General features: G+C 51.9%; 1 pseudogene across 1 annotated transcript in view; it reads right to left on the bottom strand.

The window, feature by feature from the left end:
- The window catches only part of LOC144953571 (uncharacterized), a 103,146-nt pseudogene extending 86,613 nt beyond the window's left edge, over positions 1-16,533 (bottom strand). Inside the window, exon 1 of the transcript XR_013640833.1 lies at positions 16,484-16,533. The product of XR_013640833.1 is annotated as an uncharacterized LOC144953571 (transcript). The remainder of the gene's footprint in view (positions 1-16,483) is intronic.
- Positions 16,534-20,249: the final 3,716 nt, after the last annotated feature.

Here is a 20,249-nt window from a genome sequence, read left to right as displayed (position 1 = left end):
TAATTCCACGAAAGTAAACGTGTTTTGTGCTGTTTCTCAAAGAGAGGTTTATGGCCCTTTCTCTTTTGAGGGAAACACAATTACGGGGCAAGCGTATCTCGAAATGCTGCAGAAATGGCTCTTTCCACAACTTGATGAATATTCCGATGACTTCATTTTTCAGCAAGATGGAGCACTGCCACATTGGCACCTGCAGGTTTGACGTTTTCTAAATGACACACTGCCTCAACGTTGGATAGGTCGCACGGGACCCCAGGCCTTGGCGCTACACTCTTGGCCCCCAAGATCCCCAGACATCACACCCTGCGACTTTTTCTTGTGGGGATACGTCAAAGACCGTGTTTTTGTGCCACCATTAGCGACTCATCTGGATAACCTCAATAACAGAATCACGTCAGTGGTGACTTCAGTGGAAAAAGATACTTTGAGAGGCGTTTGGGACAAATTCAACTATCGTCTTGATGTTATCCGTACAGCAGGTGGAGGGCACATAGAGCATTTATAAAATGGGTAGTAAAACTTGATAACTCATTAAACCGTTTGTAACTTTTTGTGTAATTGTAACATGTTGCCATTGTGAAATATATTGATTTTAAATTAGGTCCCTATTTTTGAAACACCCTGTACATTACTGCAAATACAAACTTGACATTGTCACACACTGGCATGGTAAAAAGGTGGTTGTGTGTCCAGAACCATGCCTGGCCACCTTCATCTGCTCAGTGTTAATGCTTTCTCACTTCACCATGTAATGAATTTAAGATCAATGAACATAGCAGAGGCCCACAATAAGTTCAGTTTTCACTTACACTATGTAACACGATTTTTGTCCCTGGAAGGCTCGTGTTATTTTGTTATTGGTTACGCCTAAAAAGTATAGAAAATTGGCTATTATTCCCCACAAACTTTCATTTTGTGACCAGAACTTTATGTGAAGGAATGACACAAATGCACACGTTTTATCATTTAAAATAGGTAAATTTCAAAATATCACTGTCCTGGTCACAAAAGCAAAGTTTGTGGGGAGTAATAGCTATTTTCTGTATTTTTGAGGCATAAGCAATTAAAAAATAACACTTACTACCCAGGGACAACATTTTTTTTTGGTTACGCAGTGTTATCAATCATTTTTGCTGTCGGAAATAATCAAAATAATTGTTGAGTTCATAATGCAGTGAAATAACTGCACGACAGCTCCCCACAAAGTTAAACTCTTAAACACACATGCATTTCATATGAATAATGAATATTTTATGTATAAATGTATTTTTTTGTCTGTGTGTGTGTGTGTGCGCACACTTGCAGGGATTTGGCTCTCAAACGGTGGGGTTTACGTTGAAAAATATAGCCAGGCACCACGCTGTAAGCCCCACGGTGAGCAAGCTCTTTGATTTAGTGTACTTTTCGTTTATTTATGTATTTAATAGCGCGCTATCGACCATACCAACTCACACGCGTTCGGTGGGGGGGCCTGCCAAGTCACACATGTTCGGTGGGGGTGTGGGTGAAATATGCTTTAGCGTTAAACATGCTATAAAAAAAAACACTAAACACCGAGGTAAATTCTTCACAGTGTGATGTCCCCACCCCTCCACCCCAATGCATGCAGTTACTAATATAGAGTTGGTAGATGCTACTATAGGCCATAGATATTACTGCACAAAGGGTGGGGGGATCGTGGGTGGAAGGGGTGAGGGCTAGCGGCCCAGCCCCCAGCCTGCCAAGTTGCCATCTCGCCCGGATCGGCAATATCGGTGAGACCGAGGGCTCTGCGCGGGACTAGGCCTCACCACACCCCTCTGTCAGGTTAATACTTTGTGCTATAGAGTCCATATATACTGCTATAGAGTCAGCTAGTACTGTCGTCATAGCAGGTACCATCACAGTCAGTATGCACTACTGTAATCATTGCAGGTACCAACCACCAGTCTGCACTGCTGTAATCATAGCAGGGACCACCACAGTCTGCACTGCTGTAATCATAGCAGGGACCACCATAGTAAGTATGCACTGCTGTAATAATAGCAGTTACCACCACAGTCAGTATGCACTGCTGTAATCATCGCAGGTACCACCACAGTCTGCACTGTTGTAATCATAGCAGGGACCACCACAGTAAGTATGCACTGCTGTATTCATAGCACGTACCACAGTCAGTATGCACTGCTGTAATCATAGCACGTACCACCAGTAAGTATGCACTGCTGTAGTGAAAGCAGGTTCCACCACAATATGCACTGCTGTAATCATAACAGGTACCACCACAGTCGGTATGCACTGCTGTAATCATAGCACGTACCACCAGTCAGTATGTACTGCTGTAGTGAAAGCAGGTTCCACCACAATATGCACTGCTGTAATCATAACAGGTACCACCACAGTCGGTATGCACTGCTGTAATCATAGCACGTACCACCAGTCAGTATGTACTGCTGTAGTGAAAGCATGTTCTACCACAATATGCACTTCTGTTATCATAGCACGTACCACAGTCAGTATGCACTGCTGTAGTGAAAGCAGGTTCCACCACAATATGCACTGCTGTTATCATAGCAGGTACCACCAGTCAGTATGCACTGCTGTAATCATAGCACGTACCACAATCAGTATGCACTGCTGTAATCATAGCAGGTTCCACCAGTCACTATGCACTGCAGTCATGATAGCTGGTTTCGCCACATTCGGTATGCACTGCTGTAGTGAAAGCAGGTACCCACGCGGGGGTAGAAATATTTTTGAGGGGGAGAGGTCGACAATTATCAGAAACCTTATATATCAGCTATTTACCCCCCCACTTTCTATAACTTTTTGGACTTCTGCAAGCCTGATTTGGAGCTTTCGTGACTGCAGGAATTACTCTTTGGTTCTTTCGGTAAAGTCACATAGAAAGAGAACATAATAAATTAAATAATAGCATACGACGTTTCGATTGCAACACAATCAATCATCAGGTACAAACTGAGGAGAAAACAAACCTACGAAGGCTCCAAGTCTCTCATTGACATGCTAATTTATCTACCCCCGCCCTCTATCTCTCTACCCCCCTCTCTCTCTATTTAAGGCCTCGACACAAAGGCGTTGTTTCTCTATGTGCCTATGTGTGTCTCTCTCTGTGTGTCTCTGTGTTATCTCTCTCTGCTTATGTGTCTGTCTATGCGTCTCCGTGTCTGTTTTTGTCTCTCTTTCAAATTTTATCAATCTTTGGAAGAACGTAATCAACCAGGTAGGGTGTTGACTGTTTGTTAGCCGACTCTCTTGAGTTGTATTGCATTATATTTCTAAGTTTACTAGGTTTGTTTTCTCATTAATTCGTAATTGATTATGATTGCTTGTTGCAATCTAAACGTCGTATGCTATTATTTTATTTATTATGTTCTATTTCTACGTGACTTTACCGAAAGAACCAAAGAGTAATTTCTGCAAGCCTCTTATAATTTTGTTGGTGGAGAAATGGACAAACGGCCCACCGGGCTTTCACAATAGTTTAGTATCTGTGTATGCATATGTAATGTTTTTAAGAGAAGTTTTGAAATATACTCTTTGGTTCTTTCGGTAAAGTTGCGTAGGTAGAAAAATAAAACAAAATAAATAAGTTTTGAAGTATATTTTTCGCCCGGGCAACGGCGGGTACTTCCTGCTAGTCTTACCTATAAATGTGATTGTTTGTCTGTCTGCGTATCGATATGCGACCAAAAGTTGTGAAGGATTTCGCTTTCCAACTGTTGGGTTTACGTAAAAAAAAATTGCCAGGTACCACGCCATAAGCCCCTTGCTGAGCCAGCGCTATTCCGATTTCGCGTTCGTCACCTTTAAAGTAGTTTAATTAGCGATTACATTTTCATTTATTTATTACACAGCGCGCTCGACCATACCAACTCACACACTTTCGGTGGGGAAGGGGGGGCGGGCCCCTACCAAGTTACACGCGTTTGGTGGAGATGAGGGGAGAATTCTCTTTCGTATGGACATTAAGCAAGGTAACACATACACATATTCACAGCTCCCTTCACACATGTGTCACCATGGCTGTTTACTCATCACAAATTGCCTTTTATAGGTTACACATTAACTAACAGGGATGAACCAATGTTGTTAAAGAATAGCCTTATTCTGGACTCTTGAGGCATAAGCAGCCACGCAATATCACTTACTTTACAGATGGCAAACCAATAAATATACTCAATTACGTCTTCAATTTCGATTTAAAGCTTTCGTGACTGCAGGGATTCATCTTCTTGGTTCTTTCGGTAAAGTCACGTAGAAGGGAAGTAATAAAATAATAAAAATAAAACATAATAAAACAATTCTCACGACGTTTCGGCTACAACGCAAGCAGCCGTCTTCAGGTGAAGAATGAGACACTGCCAAGCTAGGAGCTTATATATAAGCTGAGTTGGAGGTGGAAGAAGAAGAGAGCCTTAACAAAAGAATGTGCATATCAAGAGGAATTTAGCATATTCATGGGAAATGCGTAGGAGGTGGGCGGGGGGGTTTCAAAGTCATATTATGCCCATGCATTATGCAGGATCAGCAGCACCAAAGGGAGGGGGGGGGGGTAGCATTAACAAAGGGAGGGCATGTTAATAGTATGTAGAAGCAATGAAACATGTGAATGGGAAAACGGTGGCAGGAGATCCGCAGCGGAGCAAATAATGCATTCCCTGTGGAGAACACAAGATACACAGTTAATGCCAGTGAGTGGACTGCGGTCTGAAAGTCACCATAAACGTGAACAACAATCAGTTAAGATCCGAAGTGGTTTATTACGTCCTTCCAATGATTGCTGAGCCAGAATCCATCTTCTCGGTTGAAATTGTCTCTGTGTTTGTATATGTGGATCGCCTCATGAACGAATCTCTCATGGTAGCCAGATGGCTTGCAGAGAACCTCTGTCTTGGAGAAGTCAATGTCATGTGAACCCACTGAATTTTAACAGTGATCTGCCACGGCTGAGGTGTTTGTCCTACCGTGTTTCAGGTCAGCTTTATGTTCACGGATGCGGTCCGAGACATGTCGTTTGGTTTCTCCAATGTAACTGCTACCACAGAGGCAACTTAGTTTGTAGACGCCAGGGTACTGTATGTCTGGAACCACGTCTTTTACAGACGGAACCAGATCACGGATTTTATGTACTGTGTTGAATCGTACCTGAATCTTGTGTTTTATCAGGATTTTGGAGATCTTTTTTGTGACCCCAGCAATGTAGGGTAAGGTGATGGTTTTGAAAGGCTCCTCAGCAGGATCCTTCTTGACGGTTGGAGTGATGGCCTTGCGGATTGTGTAGTCGGAGTAACCATTAGCCTTAAGAGCTTGGCGTACGTGTTTGAGTTCACTGGCAATGTGTTCCTGGTCGGAGATGCATTGGGCTCGATGGTATAGAGTCTTGATGAGGGAGTTCTTCTGGGATGGATGGTGGTGGGAATCCGGTTTTAGGTAGGCATCCGTATGGGTGGCTTTCCTGTAGACAGAATGGCTCATTGAACCATCAGGTCTCCTTTTAATTAGGACATCCAAAAAGGGTAGCTTGCCATCTTTTTCGACTTCCATGGTGAATCTGATGGCTGGGTGTATGGAATTGATGTGGTCGAGAAATTGGTCTAGAGCAGGCCGGCCATGTGGCCAGATGACAAAAGTGTCATCTACGTACCTCTTCCATAAGGTCGGGTGTAGAGTGGCAGTCTGGATGGCGTCAGTCTCAAATTTCTCCATGAAAATGTTGGCTACAACCGGAGATAGGGGGGAGCCCATTGGGGTGCCCTCAGTTTGCTTGTAGAAGGTTCCATTCCAGGTGAAGTATGTATTGGTTAAGCAATGTCTCACCAGGGGGGGGTATCCCAGTATTCAGTCCTTGATGAACCAAGTCTTCAATGATTGCGATGGTGTCAGGCACAGGAACCTTGGTGAACAAGGAAACCACATCAAAACTGACAAGCAGGTCGTCTGGGGACAGGGAAATCCCCTTGATTGTCGATACCAGGTCAGTAGAGTTTTGTACCGCAGAGGTGGTTTTTCCAGTGAAAGGCCGTAGGATTTCAGACAAAAAACGAGCCAGTTTGTAAGTGGGGGAGTTGATAGTAGAGACAATGGGACGAAGAGGTGTATCTTCTTTATGTATCTTTGGCAAGCCGTACAATCTTGGTGGCCTGGCTGCAGAAGGTTTCAACGAGAACTGTTTGGTCTGATCAATTAATGCGGTTGAAGCAGAAATGATGTTGTTGGTTTTGGAGACGAGGCTGTTGGTGGGGTCTCTTTTTATTTTTGTGTAGCTGCCATCGTTGAGTAGTTCTTGGATTTTGGTGTTGTATTCTGTTTTGTCCATGATGACAGTGGCATTGCCTTTGTCGGCTGAGAGGATGACAATGTCATCCCTCTTTTTTAATTGAGCTAATTCAAAACGCTCATCTTTGCTGATGTTACTAGCTGGCATCTTAGCGTTTTTGAGGGTTGCAGAGATTTCAGATCTTGCTACGTCTGCCGCGATGTGACTCAGGCCCTGAGAGCTACATCTACTCTAGCAATGATATCATTAACTGGTATGTGTCTAGGTGTGACTGCAAAGTTTAGTCCTTTAGCTAGAACGGATTTCAGACCTTCAGAAATAGAACTGTTACTGCGATTAATTACGACTTTGTTAACATCTAGCTTTTCAATGTCCGGTTTCTTGTTTGAGAGGCGGTTGAATTTGGAAATCAAGTTGTCCTTACATTTAGTCGACATAGCAGCAGCCGAAGAGGCAGGCATTTTATCTACATGTTCCCCGAAGGCGGAGAGGAGGCTCCAGCAGTGACCCCGGAGCCCGGGACCCCGGTGACGGTCCCCATGGAGACGAGCGGGCCGGAGCGGGAGGATTCGGCTGCGGGGAGTGCCAGCTCACCGCCGCCGCCAGAGACGGAGAGCGTCCCCGCAGCTCTGCTGCGGGGTGGAGGCACGGACGCAGCCAACCGCCCCGCACTCGAGATGGGAGCAACTGTCAACTGCCAACGTTGAAAGCGCCGCCGTTTTCCCAGCGACCGCTCCACCGGAAATGGCCGTCATGTTGGCTGCGACGCAATCCGCGGCGGCCATGTTGGCTCGGGAGCCGTATGCGGCCGCTACTACGGCTGCGACGCGGCGGCCGGCGGACATGGCTGCCATGGCGACCGCGACGCCGCGTCTCTCCACCGACGCGGCCGGGGTTTCTCGGCACGCCGCTCCTGCGGGACCAGCCGCCGGCGACGACGCGGCTCTACATCAAGCTGCGCCCGCCGGGGGGGCCCCGGGTAAGTACGCGCGTGCCGTCCTCGCCGGGCCGCCGGGGTGGGCAGCGGTAGCTGCCGCTGCCCCGTACATCGCCGTGCCGCCGGAATGGGCCGCGGGTGCTGCCATGGCGACCGCGACGCCGCGTCTCTCCACTGACGCGGCCGGGGTTTCTTGGCACGCCGCTCCTGCGGGACCAGCCGCCGGCGACGACGCGGCTCTACATCAAGCTGCGCCCGCCGGGGGGGCCCCGGGTAAGTACGCGCGTGCCGTCCTCGCCAGGCCGCCGGGGTGGGCAGCGGCGGCTGCCGCTGCCCCGTACATCGCCGTGCCGCCGGAATGGGCCGCGGGTGCTGCCGCGGCTCCACCTGTCGCCGCGCTCACGGGGCCGGCCACCGGCGATGCGTCCCTTGTCATGGATGACGCCGCGGCTCCGTGTTATACCGCCGCGTCTTCGGCGTGGCCCGGGGAGGCCGCAACTCCGTGGTGCCTCACTGCGTCGCGAGAGGTTGCCGCGGCTACGGCCGCTGTCCCGCACCTCGCTGCGCCGGTGGGGTGGGCCGCGGGGGCCGCTGCAGGCCTGATTTATACCGCCGCGTCTTCGGCAACGCCGTGGTCCCTCGCCGCGTCGCAGGACGACGCCGTGGCTTCGTACGCCGCCGCTGACAGGTGGGTCGCGAAAGCGCAGGTGCCTTCACACCTCGCTGCATCTACGGCGTGGCCCATGGGGGCCGCAGCACCACCGCACCTTTCCGCGTCTTCGGCGTGGCCCGCGGGAGCCGCAATGCTGCCACCGCCGCACCATGTCGTGTCCGCCGGGTGGCCCGCAGGTGCCGCTTGGCTTCCACACCTCGCGGCGCCGCGCGGCCAATGGCAGCGCCGGTTACCCGACGTTGCGCCGTTTGTCGCGCAAGGGGGCGACTGGTCGGCCTTCCAGGACCGGTTCGACGCGGCATACATGTCGGTCAGCTGGTCCATGGAGGAGGCCTTGCCGGCGCTTCCGACCTGCTTGGACGAAAGGGCTCTGCAGGCCTTCAAGTCCATCCATCCAGCCAATCGGGCTACACTCCCGGCGGCCTATATCCAAATGGCCAACGTTTTTGAGCCGCCGTCCACCGCGCAGCTAAAGTTTTCATTGCGGCAGTGGGAGGAGGGGGAACTGCCGCTGGCCTTCCGCTGCTCGCTCCTGGCCCTGGCACAGGCTGCATACCCTGACCTGTACGGCAGGGCACTTGATTCTATGGCCTTGGGGAAGCTGCTTGACCTGGCAAGGGAGCTAGGAATTGCTCTGTCGATCAACAATGATCGGCAGATCACATCCTTGGCGGTCGCCGAAAACATTCAGGCGCACCTCTCCCTCCGCCAACGGCCTCAGATGGCGGCGTGTGCGGGGGTCCCGGCGCCGGACGGGGGGGTCACCTCTCAGGGGGTGGACACCCTCGCGGCCCTGGCGATGCCCGATCGTCGAGGAAGGGGGGCGGGTGGTCGCCGTCCGGAGCAGCGGGGGCGGCCGGGACCTTCCCGTCCACAGGAGGCGGACACGGTGGCCTGCTTCCGCTGTGGTCAGCGGGGCCACATTGAGCGGGGCTGCCGGAATGCCCCGGAGGCCTTTGGAAAAGGGACTCCACCTTCTCCCAGACCCTCCTTGGCATCGGGTCCGGGGCCCCAGGCGAGTCGCGACGCATCATCTGCGCGGCCGCTCCCTTCACCTCATGCATCTAGCGGGGCTAGGGCCCATCGTCATGGGGTTGTCCTCGAAGGGTCAGGTGCACCATCGTCATCACCCCCTCAATGACCCAGACAGACCCGCCACTGGGATGCGCTTGCGCATAGGATGGTGGCGGCAGCTGCCGGCTCCTCAGCGGTGGCAGGATATGTGCAAGGGGTGCACGTTCGCCTCCTGGTGGATACGGGGGCATCGGCCACCATTATTTCTGAGGCCATTTTTGGGCTGCTACCCCACAGCGTGGGTCCGTTAAGGCCGGTTCGCAGGGCTTGTGTCGCCGCGAACGGCGGCAGTTTGGGCATCTTGGGCCACGTTGTAGCGTCAGTTCGGGTTGACGAGATTGAGTTGGCCGGGCCGATTTTGGTCTCCAGGACCTTAGCAGTGCCATGCCTCTTGGGGACCGACTTTTTGTCTAGGATGCCCATCCGAATTCTCGTTGACCAGGGCTGTGTGGAAATGCCGTCAGGGAGGCGGCTGAAATTCCTACAATCGCCTACCGTCCTGTCTCCCTTGGTCGCCGGTGTACGGGCCTTGAATAAAGTGCCGGTGACCGTACCACCGGCATCACAAATCCTGATACCCCTTAGGTTGCGCAAACCGCTCAAAATGGGCTCCACGGAGACGGGTATCCTCCTGTCCCCGTCAAGCTACTTTTCAAGGACGAAGGGGTTGGTGGGCGCCTTGACAGCCGTGTCGGGGGGCCAGGACCTTTTTTTGCAGGTCCTCAATTCGGGACCCTTGCCGGTCGTAGTCCCGGCCGGCGCCGTCCTGGCACACGCGACCCCGGCTCCTCCACCCGAGAGCGCTGCCCCGGATGGAGGGGTCGTGGCGGGCGTGATGCGCACGGGGGACCCCGACGCATCATGGATCGCCACGTTGTGCGACGAGAATGCCTCGTTGTCCTCCGGGGAACGTCGGCAACTCCGCGACCTCATCGAGCGGTTCACCGATGTATTCAGCCAAAGTAAGTTTGATCTGGGTCGCACTACTCTTTTGGACCACCACATAGACACGGGCGACGCGGCCCCTATTCGACTTAATTCCCACCGCTTTAGCCCAGCGGAAAAAGATCATGTACGCTCGGCTGTTGAGGAAATGTTGGCGGCGGACATCATCTCCCCATCTACTAGCCCTTGGGGTGCCCCCATTGTGCTAGTCAAGAAACGGGACGGGAGTCTCCGGTTCTGCGTCCGAACCGACCACGCGGCCCTGCAATATTCGCTGAAGATTAGTCAGCCCTCGAGTCAGCTGTCTCGCTGGCTCGAAGTGCTCCAGGATTACGCCTTTGATGTAATCCACAGGAAGGGGACACAGCTTGGAAATGCGGACGGTTTATCCCGGTTGCCGGCAGGCGGTGGGTGTGCTTGCGCCCTGGGCTCTAGCCGTTGCAAGGCCCCAGGGGACGCCGCGGCCCAGTTGGTCGCGTCGGCCGAGGCGGACACCCCTCCAGGTGCGGCGTCGCCCGCGGATTTCAGCCTTGGACTTCCCTGGCAGGTATGGTCCGGCTTGCAGATGGAGGATTCCTCTCTGCTGAAGCTACGGCGCCGTGTCGGACATAAGACCCGGAGCTCAGCTTCGTCGGCTGCCCCGGAGATCGCCGTGCATGACGGACTACTCATGCGTTGGGATGCCCAATTGGAACGCTATTGTGTGGTTGTGCCCACTAGCCTGTGTGGTAAATTAACCCGAGCCATTCACGAGAAGCTTATGCACCTTGGCTACCACAAGACCTTATTGACCCTTAAGCGGGACTATTACTGGCCGGGTGTTGAGGGTGACGTGGCACTGATTTTAAAGGGTTGCCACGACTGCGCGCGGAGGAAGGCCCCAGTTGTCCGGGACCGGGCCCCGCTGCAGTCCATCCGGGTTTCTCGCGTTAATGAGCTCGTGGCGCTCGACATTTTGGGGCCATTCCCTGCATCCCAACGGGGCCACAAATACCTCTTGGTGGGCGTTGAGTACCTCACACGTTGGCCCATGGCATGGCCTTTGGTCGATCAGTTGGCCTCTTCTATCACCGAGGCCTTCGTCCAGGGGTACGTGTTTGACAAGGGCGCGCCGGAACAATTGTTGACTGACCAGGGGCGGAATTTCTCGTCTAGGTTGCTCAAGGAGGTGTGTGACCTCCTTGGCACCAAGAAAATCCGCACCTCGCCCTACCACCCCCAGTCAGACGGGATGGTAGAGCGCTTGAACCGCACCCTTACGTCCATGCTGTGCCACCAGGTGAACACGTCCCAGTCAGACTGGGACCTGTTCGTCCCGGGGGTCTTGGCAGCGTATCGGTTGGCCCCTCATGCCTCCACGGGATTTTCGCCTTTTTATTTGATGTACGGTAGGGAACCGGAGCCCCCGGTGCACGTCCAGATGGACGTTGGCTCCTCCAAGAAGGGGTCGGCGGTGCCGACCCCTTTGAAGGTCGCGCTTGACCGGCTGCGCGAGGCGCGACAGGCCGCTGCCGAGAATTCCGCAAGCCGGCAGGCGGCTAATGAGCGGCTGCCCAAACACCAGGCAGCTGGCCTCCCGTGGATAGCGGGTCAAAAAGCGTGGCTGCATTGTCCCCAGGTCCCCGTTGGCACATCGGCCAAATTGCATCGCCCTTGGCAGGGCCCCGTGGAGGTTGTGGAGGTCCGCCGGCCGCAATGCGTCCGGATTCGGTTCGGTCGCCGGCAGTGGATAGTGCACCCGTCCCGGCTCAAACGTTATGTTCCATCTACCCTGGGGGATCCACCCCCAATTCCGGAGCAGCCGGCTGATGATGTGTCCGGCGTGCCTGACCGGCCGGGTCTCGTTGACGGAGGTGACGTCCGACCTGTGTGTGTGCCCCCAGGCCCCTCCCGAGTGAGGCCGACAGAGACCCCCCGGTCACCGGAGGCCACGGCGGTGGGCCTGTTGCCCGCTGACGGGCCACCTGCACGGGAGGCGGACATCATACGGGGGAGCGGGCCAGCAGCACATACCCGCTCGAGGGGGATGCGGCTCCGGTGACGGCCCTGATGGCCATTCAGCGGGCCCAGCCCCTGGCGCCCGTTCGGCGCTATCTGGCGGATGAGGCCTTCGGGGTCTATTTGTTTTGTTTTTTGTTGTTGCTGTTCTGCTTGAGGGGCCGTTCTGCCCTAAGGTTTAGTTTCTAGCAGCCGGTTATACCTTCAGGCACACGAACTCGTGAATATTCGGTCTTCGGTCCGGTGTGGGGCCCCGCTTGCGGGGTGCTTGCAGCCGGGTCGGCTGTTTTTTTTCACGGGGGGGGGTGATGTAGAGGAGTAGAGGAGAGTGGTGGCGTCGCGTGCGCTGTCCGGTGCGGTGACATCACGGGACGTGGGGTCGCACGCGCCGGGCAGTGCACGTGACGTCTCGCCTCAGAGGGTATTTAAGGGAGACCCCGTGACGTAAGCAGGGTCACTGGAGGAACGGGGATAGTGGAACGGGTGAAGAGGGAACCCTTATAGTGATACTTGTTAATAAACCCTGGCGGAAGCCCCTAACTCACCTCCGTCTCCGAGTACCTCCGTCTACAACAGCAACAACTACTTAACACTATTAACATGCCCTCCCTTTGTTGATGCTACCCCCCCTCCCTTTGGTGCTGCTGATCCTGCATAATGCATGGGCATAATATGACTTTGAAACCCCCCCGCCCACCTCCTACGCATTTCCCATGAATATGCTAAATTCCTCTTGATATGCACATTCTTTTGTTAAGGCTCTCTTCTTCTTCCACCTCCAACTCAGCTTATATATAAGCTCCTAGCTTGGCAGTGTCTCATTCTTCACCTGAAGACGGCTGCTTGTGTTGTAGCCGAAACGTCGTAAAAATTGTTTTATTATGTTTTATTTTTATTATTTTATTACTTCCCTTCTACGTGACTTTACCGAAAGAACCAAGAAGAATTACGTCTTCATTCTATAATATTTACACTTGCCCCCTCAGTAGGGGGTTTGAGTAGTGACGTTATGTCAATTACACTTGATTGGTGCGCATCTGCTCATAGTTACAGGCAAGTGAGGTTAATTTTGTATTCGTTGACTTTCAGTATTTACTGCTCTTGCTCGTAGCAAAATGTTAGCACCAAAATGGCGGAATGCCCTCGCAGTCGCTCCTAATCACTTACTTAATATACATGCGTGCATTTCCCCTCTCCCTTGCTTCTTTCACTAAAGTCACATACATAGAAAACTATTATTTACAAACTTATTTAGTCAATATAAAAGTTAGAGTGTGCGTGTGTAAATCCATGTGGGGGTGTGAGTCTATATATGTGTGTGCGTTGTGTCTGTGCGAGTCTGTGTGTGTATGCGTCAATGTGTGTGCGAGTCAATGTGTGTGACAGTCACTGTTTGTTTGTGTACGGCCATGTGTGTGTGTGCTGTGTTTAAGTCGATGTGTGTCAGTCAATATGTGTGTAAGTCCATATGTGTGTGCATAGTTCCATGTACATGTCAGTCGATGTATGTGTGTGTTTAAGTCGATGTGTTTGTGTTAGACGGTGTGTGTGTGGGTCCATGTGTGTCAGTCGATGTCTGTGTGTGTGTACGTCGAAATGTGTGTCTGCGTGAGTCCATGTGCATTTGTAAGTCGACGTGTGTGTACAAGTCAATTTGTTTGTGTGTGGGTCGATGTGTGTCAGTCGATGTGTGTGTACGTCGATATGTGTGTGAGTCTGTGTGTTAGTCGATGTCTGGCAAAACAACCCCCTACCTCCTCGCGGTGCCGGACGGGCAACTCTGTCATGGACAGTGCTGTGGGGGGAGGGCCAATGCCCACTGGCCTCTCCCCTCATGGCGTCTGTGACCACCACAGTGGCTAAACGGGGGCTCTGGACGGATGCGAGGGGCTGGTAACCCCTCCACCTTCAATTCATTACCACGAAACTACGAATTAAACATAAATATGTAACTAATAAGCTTGTGCCGGAGGCCCCGGGGGGACAGGCGTCTATGACGTCTCCTGGCCAAACCCCAATTGGCGGAGCCAGGAGATTGAATCTTCACCCTCGGGGCTCCTCCAGAAACAATGAAAAGTCACTACGGATGGCCACGTGGAATGTTAGAATGCTCACTGCGGAGGAGAGGCTGCCACTCCTTTGTCGGGAGCTGGACCGGTACCGCCTGGATCTCTGTGGCATTCAGGAGGTCCGGTAGACCGGTTCTGGCTCCTGCTACCATGAGGGGTGGACAGTCCTCTTCTCGGGGCAGGAGACTGCCAAACAACAGGGTGAGGTGTGGTAAGCTGTAAGCCCCAGGCTACTTTGGGCTCGCCTTCCCATTAACCGGAAACGAGGAGTGGTGGTCGTGGTTACTTATGCCCCCACCGAAGACAAACATCCGTGGAGGGATGCAGGCAAAGCCGATGAGTCGGATGCCTTCTATGACCTCCTTTCAGGTGCTGGCTAAGGTGGCCACTCGGGACAGAGTCATCTTGTGACTTCAATGCCCGAGTTGGTCATGATGCTGGCACCTGGTCTGGAGTGTGTGTGAGTCGCTGTATGTGTGTACGTCGATATATGTGTGTGTAACTCCATGTGTGTGTATCTAAAGTGGATGTCTATGCGTGTGTGAGTCCATGTGTAAGTCCATGTGTTTGTGTGTGTGTGTGTGAGTGAGTCGATATGTCTGTGTGTCAGTCCATGGCCGCTTTGTGTACGTGGCTCTATGTGAGTCATTGTAAGTCAATTACTTTGCGTGTCTGTAGGTCCATGTGTGCGTGTGAGTGAATGTATGTGCTTTATTGACCTGCTCAAGGCCGCTAACACCATCAGTAGGCCTGGCCTCTGGGTTGTTCTTCATTCTTACGGAGTACCTCACCCTTTGCTCACGATCGTTAAGGACCTTCATGATGGTGAGCGGCCCCGCGTCAAACTATGTGACCGTCAGTCAGAGCCATTACCTCTACACCTTGGGGTGTGACAGGGAGGTCCTCTGGCTCCCACATTATTTAACATATCTTTTGACCACATAGTTCGTAAAGCCTTCAATGGCTGTACTGGAGGAATTACCATATGATACAGATACAATGGGAGGCTTATCGATGCCCGGGTGCGGTCAAGGGATGGCTCCCTATTGCTTAAACATGTTATGTATGCCGATGCTCTGGTGATTGCTGCTCACTCAGAGGAGGAGTTGGAGGCACTGCTGCTGAACCTGGAGCTTGCCACTAAGAGGTGGTGGCTTACCATCAGCCCCACCAAAACTAAGCACGTGCCTGGGTATTTTGTACCATCGGACAATCCACCCCCACAACTGACAATTGGTGAACAGCAGTTGTAGAGAGTTTGGAGAGATTCCCATACTTGGCCAATGTGCTCATGACTGGCTCCAGTTTAACAGCAGAGGTCTCACTCCAAATCAGTCGAGCGCCATTATCTTTTTTATCGGCTGCGTTACGCTGTGTGGAAGCTACCTGGTCTCTCGCTCCGCATGAAGCTCCAGGTCTTCTCGCCCACGCTAATTCCCTCCCTTCTCTACACTTGCGAAACGTGCACCCCCCTAATGGAACATCTTCGCCGGTTAGAAACATTTAGGCTGGCCTGCTAACGATCCATCCTGGGTTTAACCATGTGTGCATCTAAGTCGATGTGTTTCTATGTGTGTGGATCGATGTCTGTGTGTAAGTCCATTTATCTATCTGCCTTTATCGCCCGGGCAACGCCGGGTTCTTAACGCTAGTTACTCAATGTTTGATTACTTAGACCTGTGCGAAGCCAAGTAAATTAGCTAGTACTGAATAAATACTATACTTTCGATGATGTTTGTGCGTGAGTGGGGAGTGGTAGTGCAACGGTTAGCATGCTGAGCTATAATCGCAGTGAGCCGATTTATATTTCCTGAGCCAAGCCACATTTGGTTGTCGCCTAATGAAGCTGTTTGTAATTACTGTCGAAACGTCGTACTCAAGATTGTAAATGTTGTGGCTTGGCTCTCCAACACACAACCGGTGTGCTGTACTAGTGACGAATTGGCCACGTTCTGTTTACGTGACAACCCTTACTAGTTGGCTGTGTCGGGTGGTGGGGGTTTAACTACACGATTTAACCCAAACAAACCTGTATTACAGATGTATATTTGGAGTTTGCGTGTCTCTCTCCCGTGGTCGCGTGGATTTTCCTCCACATTTAGAGTCAACATCACCACGCGTTTAGAGTATTTGACTGATATACATTTCCACACGTTGCTAAGCCACTTTGTTGTGGGCAGGTGGATTCTGGAAAAGAGCAGTATAGCTCAAGTGGGCTTGGCCTGGTACAAGAAAAAAAAACTAAATACTTAAAATAAACAAACTTTCAAAGTAGTGAGCCAGATGAAGACAAATTAAACTTAAGCAAAGAATTAAAGCAAATGCCATCAGGCGAGGGCAGGAGGCAAAGCCCCGCATGGCTAGGCCCCGCGTTGTAATGTTCCAACCTGGACATCGATTCCATACTTGCTACTCCTCAATTGATATCCCTACGAGAAAGAAGATGCGAGGCTCTACCTGGGTAAACAACAACAACCACGACAACAACCACGATGTGAACTTCTCACCTCTGATCTCAGTGAGAGCGCGCGCAGTGCAGCAGCTTCCTGGTATCTCGTGACGTCACGCAGCAGCAGGAGGTGACATGACGTCACTTACGGGGATCAACACAATCCCCTCCCCAACGAGCGGCGGTGTAACTTAATACATTATGTTAATGAGCCGCCAGTAACTAAGCGTAGCTTTGTACAAATAAGGATAGAAAAAATAATAACAATTATGGGACCTCCTTTGCCAGCACCAAAGTATGGGAATAGGTTTTCCCCATTTTCTGGCAACAAAAACAGGTGTTAAGATGTTAAAACACCAAACTGACACCTTTTACAAGGAATCATGTCTGCATTAACCAGAATAATTGTGGTAAAAATGCAAACAAAAAAAACGTACTCTTAGACCGGCCCGTATGTGAAGCACGGGACATGCTGCTCATACAACCTACAGCAACAGCAGTTGTGCAACGTGCACTCCGTATGCAGTTGCAGCCCTTCGAGGCTATGGGGCGAGAGCACCGGGAGTGGCGCCGGGAGTGGCGCAGGGGTGACAGGGGGCCATGGCACTCCGGATGAACCCAGAGGGCTGGTTGCCGGAGGTACTGGGGGTGGGGCCCCCAAAGAGGGGGGCTGGGGGACCCCGGGACCGGTTCCAGGGGCCTCTGGAAAGGTCGAGAAGAAGGCGTGCCTAGGGGCGTGGGAGGCCCCGGGACTGGGAATATAAGCCGGACCCCTCAACAGGTCCGGCGGTTGTTGCTGGTCTCAAGACATGAAGACGCCCGGGGTCAAGACCAGGACTCGAGTCGGAGTCCGGCTTGACGGCTCCCTCCCCCAGTCGCGTTAGGGCGAGTTAGGCTGGAGGGACCACCTTCCCAGTTATCTGGTGGAAGGGGCAGCTACCCCTTGTGTTAGAAAGTATTAACTTAATAAAACGTGTTGCCTCCAAGAAGCCTCGCTCTCCCTCTGTACCCACTACATATGCATTGTCTTTGAAACTGATTAGTCCACATCAGAGACAGCTTTCTCTTGAGCCTAGGCTCAGAGACACCTTTCTCTTGAGCCTACGTGACTTTACCGAAGGAACCAAAGATAATGCAATTATCAGAGTACGTTTCTTTTTGCATTCTGACCACAAGCATTGTGGTTAATGCAGACATGATTCCTTGTAAAAGGTTTCAGTTTGGTGTTTACCATCTTAACACCTGTTTTGTTGCTAGAAAAAAGGGTAAAACCTATTCTCAATAATAACAATATCACGACGTTTTGCTCGCAACACAAGCAATCAAAGAAGATGGCGGCGGCAGCGTGTGCGGCGGCGTTTGAGTTGTGCTGCGTGACTGTGTGAGTGAGCTGTGTGTGTGAGTGAGCTGTGTGTTTAAATTGAGATTGGCGGGTGCAGGGGGGTTAAATCGTTTAACTCGGGTTTAATCGTGTGTTCTTTTTCCATTTGTCCGTAATCATCCCTTTCCTTCATCTCTCTCGTGTCAGTATAAATGTACATATCTGTATTCATTACAGTATTAAATACAAATGAATGTTTATTTATTCTAATTGTAACGTTTATTAACGTTTATTTAATGTTAATGAGTTTGAATGTGATTTAGGACCTAGTCCGTAAGCACCTTGCCTAAAGCCCATGGCTTTTTGATTATTTAAAAAGTTTGTAAATTTGTGTAAATTTATGCACAATACATCGTACTCGGGTCACCGGGTTCATAATACAAGATACAAACACACGGATATTTATTATAATTTAAGATTTATTCACTTTGTTTATCGAGTTTAAATGTGATAACGGCCTAGTCCATACTCTTAGGTTTTTCGGTAAAGTCACGTAGGTAAAAATAATAATAATAAAATAATAATAAATGAAAATAATTACATTCAATCACGTTTCGGAGGCAACACAAGTCTCCGTCTTCAGGTGGGACCGTCACAGCCAAATTTACTGTATCAAGTGAAGGGAAATCCAAGAGACTATCTTATATACTGATTAAGGGGAGGGGGGAGGAGCTTATCTAAATATGGCAGTCAGGGACTGGGAGGGTGGGGGGGTAGAAGGGGAAGGTACCGGTTAAGCACCTCTGCAAGAATTACAGCCGATGTTGGCTTCCAAAACCAAAAAATTGCAGTACTGTTAAACGCTGGGGATGTCAGCAACTCGGTAAAATAGACTAGTACCTGTCAAATAAGATGGTACACATATGCGTAGTTAAATCTTTTTTATATGGTTAATAACATCTTTCCAATGATTGCTCAATTTGTACCCATCATCACGGTTGAAGTTATGTCTATGTTTGTATATCTGGATGGCTTCATGTGTAGTGACATAAGAAGGGAGGGGCTGCTGGGGGCTCTGGGACCCTGGGAGGGCCAGGCGCTTAAGCCTCTTTGCACCAGGCGCTGGGTTCCCAGGCGGGTCCAGACGCTTAAGCCTCTGGGCGCCAGGCGTTGGGTTCCCAGGCGCTTAAGCCTCTTGGCGCCGCCAACGGGGGGGGGGGGGGGGGGCTGTGTGTGCTCTGTGGGATGTCTGGTGGCGCACACGGCCCCACCCCCTCGTTGGACTAGGCATAAAAAGAGGAGCTCCCTGGACGATCGGGGCCAGTCATAGCTCAAGACCCAAGACACAAGACCAGCCATCTGAGGACCCTGGGATGTTGTGAGAGCCAGTGGTGGGACTCTGGAACTCCCGACTCTACGACCTTGTGAGGGCGAGTTCCAGAGCGTAGCCAGAGTAGAGTATCTAGGCTGTGTACCTAGGCTGTGTACCTAGGCTGTGTACCTAGGCGGTAACAGAGTATCTGGACTGTTGGAGAGTGTTGGGTTGTAATAAACAAGTTACCTCTACAAGTGTCTCCGGAATCCGTTACATTTGGCGTCAGAAGTGGCTATGGAGACAAGAAGTAAGCCACGTACCTTCAGTCCTGACGGCGATGTCGAGGAACAAGCAGCGATGGGGCGGCCAACGCCGGTCGACAGCGACGCTGCACCGCCGGCTGAGCAGCTGTCTGCTCCGCCGACCGTCCCCTCTCCAGCGTCGGGAGCAGGAATGGAAGAGGCGCTGCTTCGCCTCACTGAGCTGCTCCACGCCACCGTCTCCATCCTGGACAACATGCGTCGCTCACAGGCGGAGACAGGAGGGAGAGAGGCAGCGCAGCGGCCGCGCCATTCCGCCGGCTCCAACACAAAGATGGCAGCCGTTCCCGCCGCAAATACATCCGGGTGTGTCGTCACTTCTGCCGGGGGAGCAATGACCACTGGGAGCGACGTCACTTCCGGGCCCAGCGTGGGCCAACCAAACGATGCCACATCATCAGTGCTGCATCCCTTACCGCCGGGTGACAGCTGTCTGCAACCTAGCAACGCCGCGTCATCAGCGCTGCGTCCCTCACCGCCGAGTGACAGCACTGCGAACGCGAAGCCAGCTTCAGCCGGGTTGCCAGGCAACGAGCGCGGGGCTCACGTCCAGCAACGCCTGCCGGCACTCAAGGCATTTTCTTCAGAGGGGGGTGAGTGGGCAGCGTTCGAACACCGGTTCGTCTCTCTTATAGAGACGTCCGGCTGGTCGGAGTATGAAGCGCTCCAGGGACTCCCGGCCATGCTCGACGACGACGCCCTCGCAGCACTTCTTGCGGTGCCATGAGCGAAACGTGCCACGCTCACGGATGCCCTTCATCAGATGCGGCTGATTTATGGATCCCCGTCCGAAGCACGTCACAGCTTCGATGCGAGGAGGAAAAAGGCCTCCGAGTTGGCGATGGGGTACCGCAGCGCGCTGCTGGCC

The sequence above is a fragment of the Lampetra fluviatilis genome, chromosome 78, assembly GCF_964198595.1.
Source record: "Lampetra fluviatilis chromosome 78, kcLamFluv1.1, whole genome shotgun sequence".
In the NCBI taxonomy this organism is placed as follows: domain Eukaryota; kingdom Metazoa; phylum Chordata; class Hyperoartia; order Petromyzontiformes; family Petromyzontidae; genus Lampetra; species Lampetra fluviatilis.
Note: the sequence above shows the minus strand (reverse complement) of the source record. Positions and strands in the feature narration are given on the sequence as shown.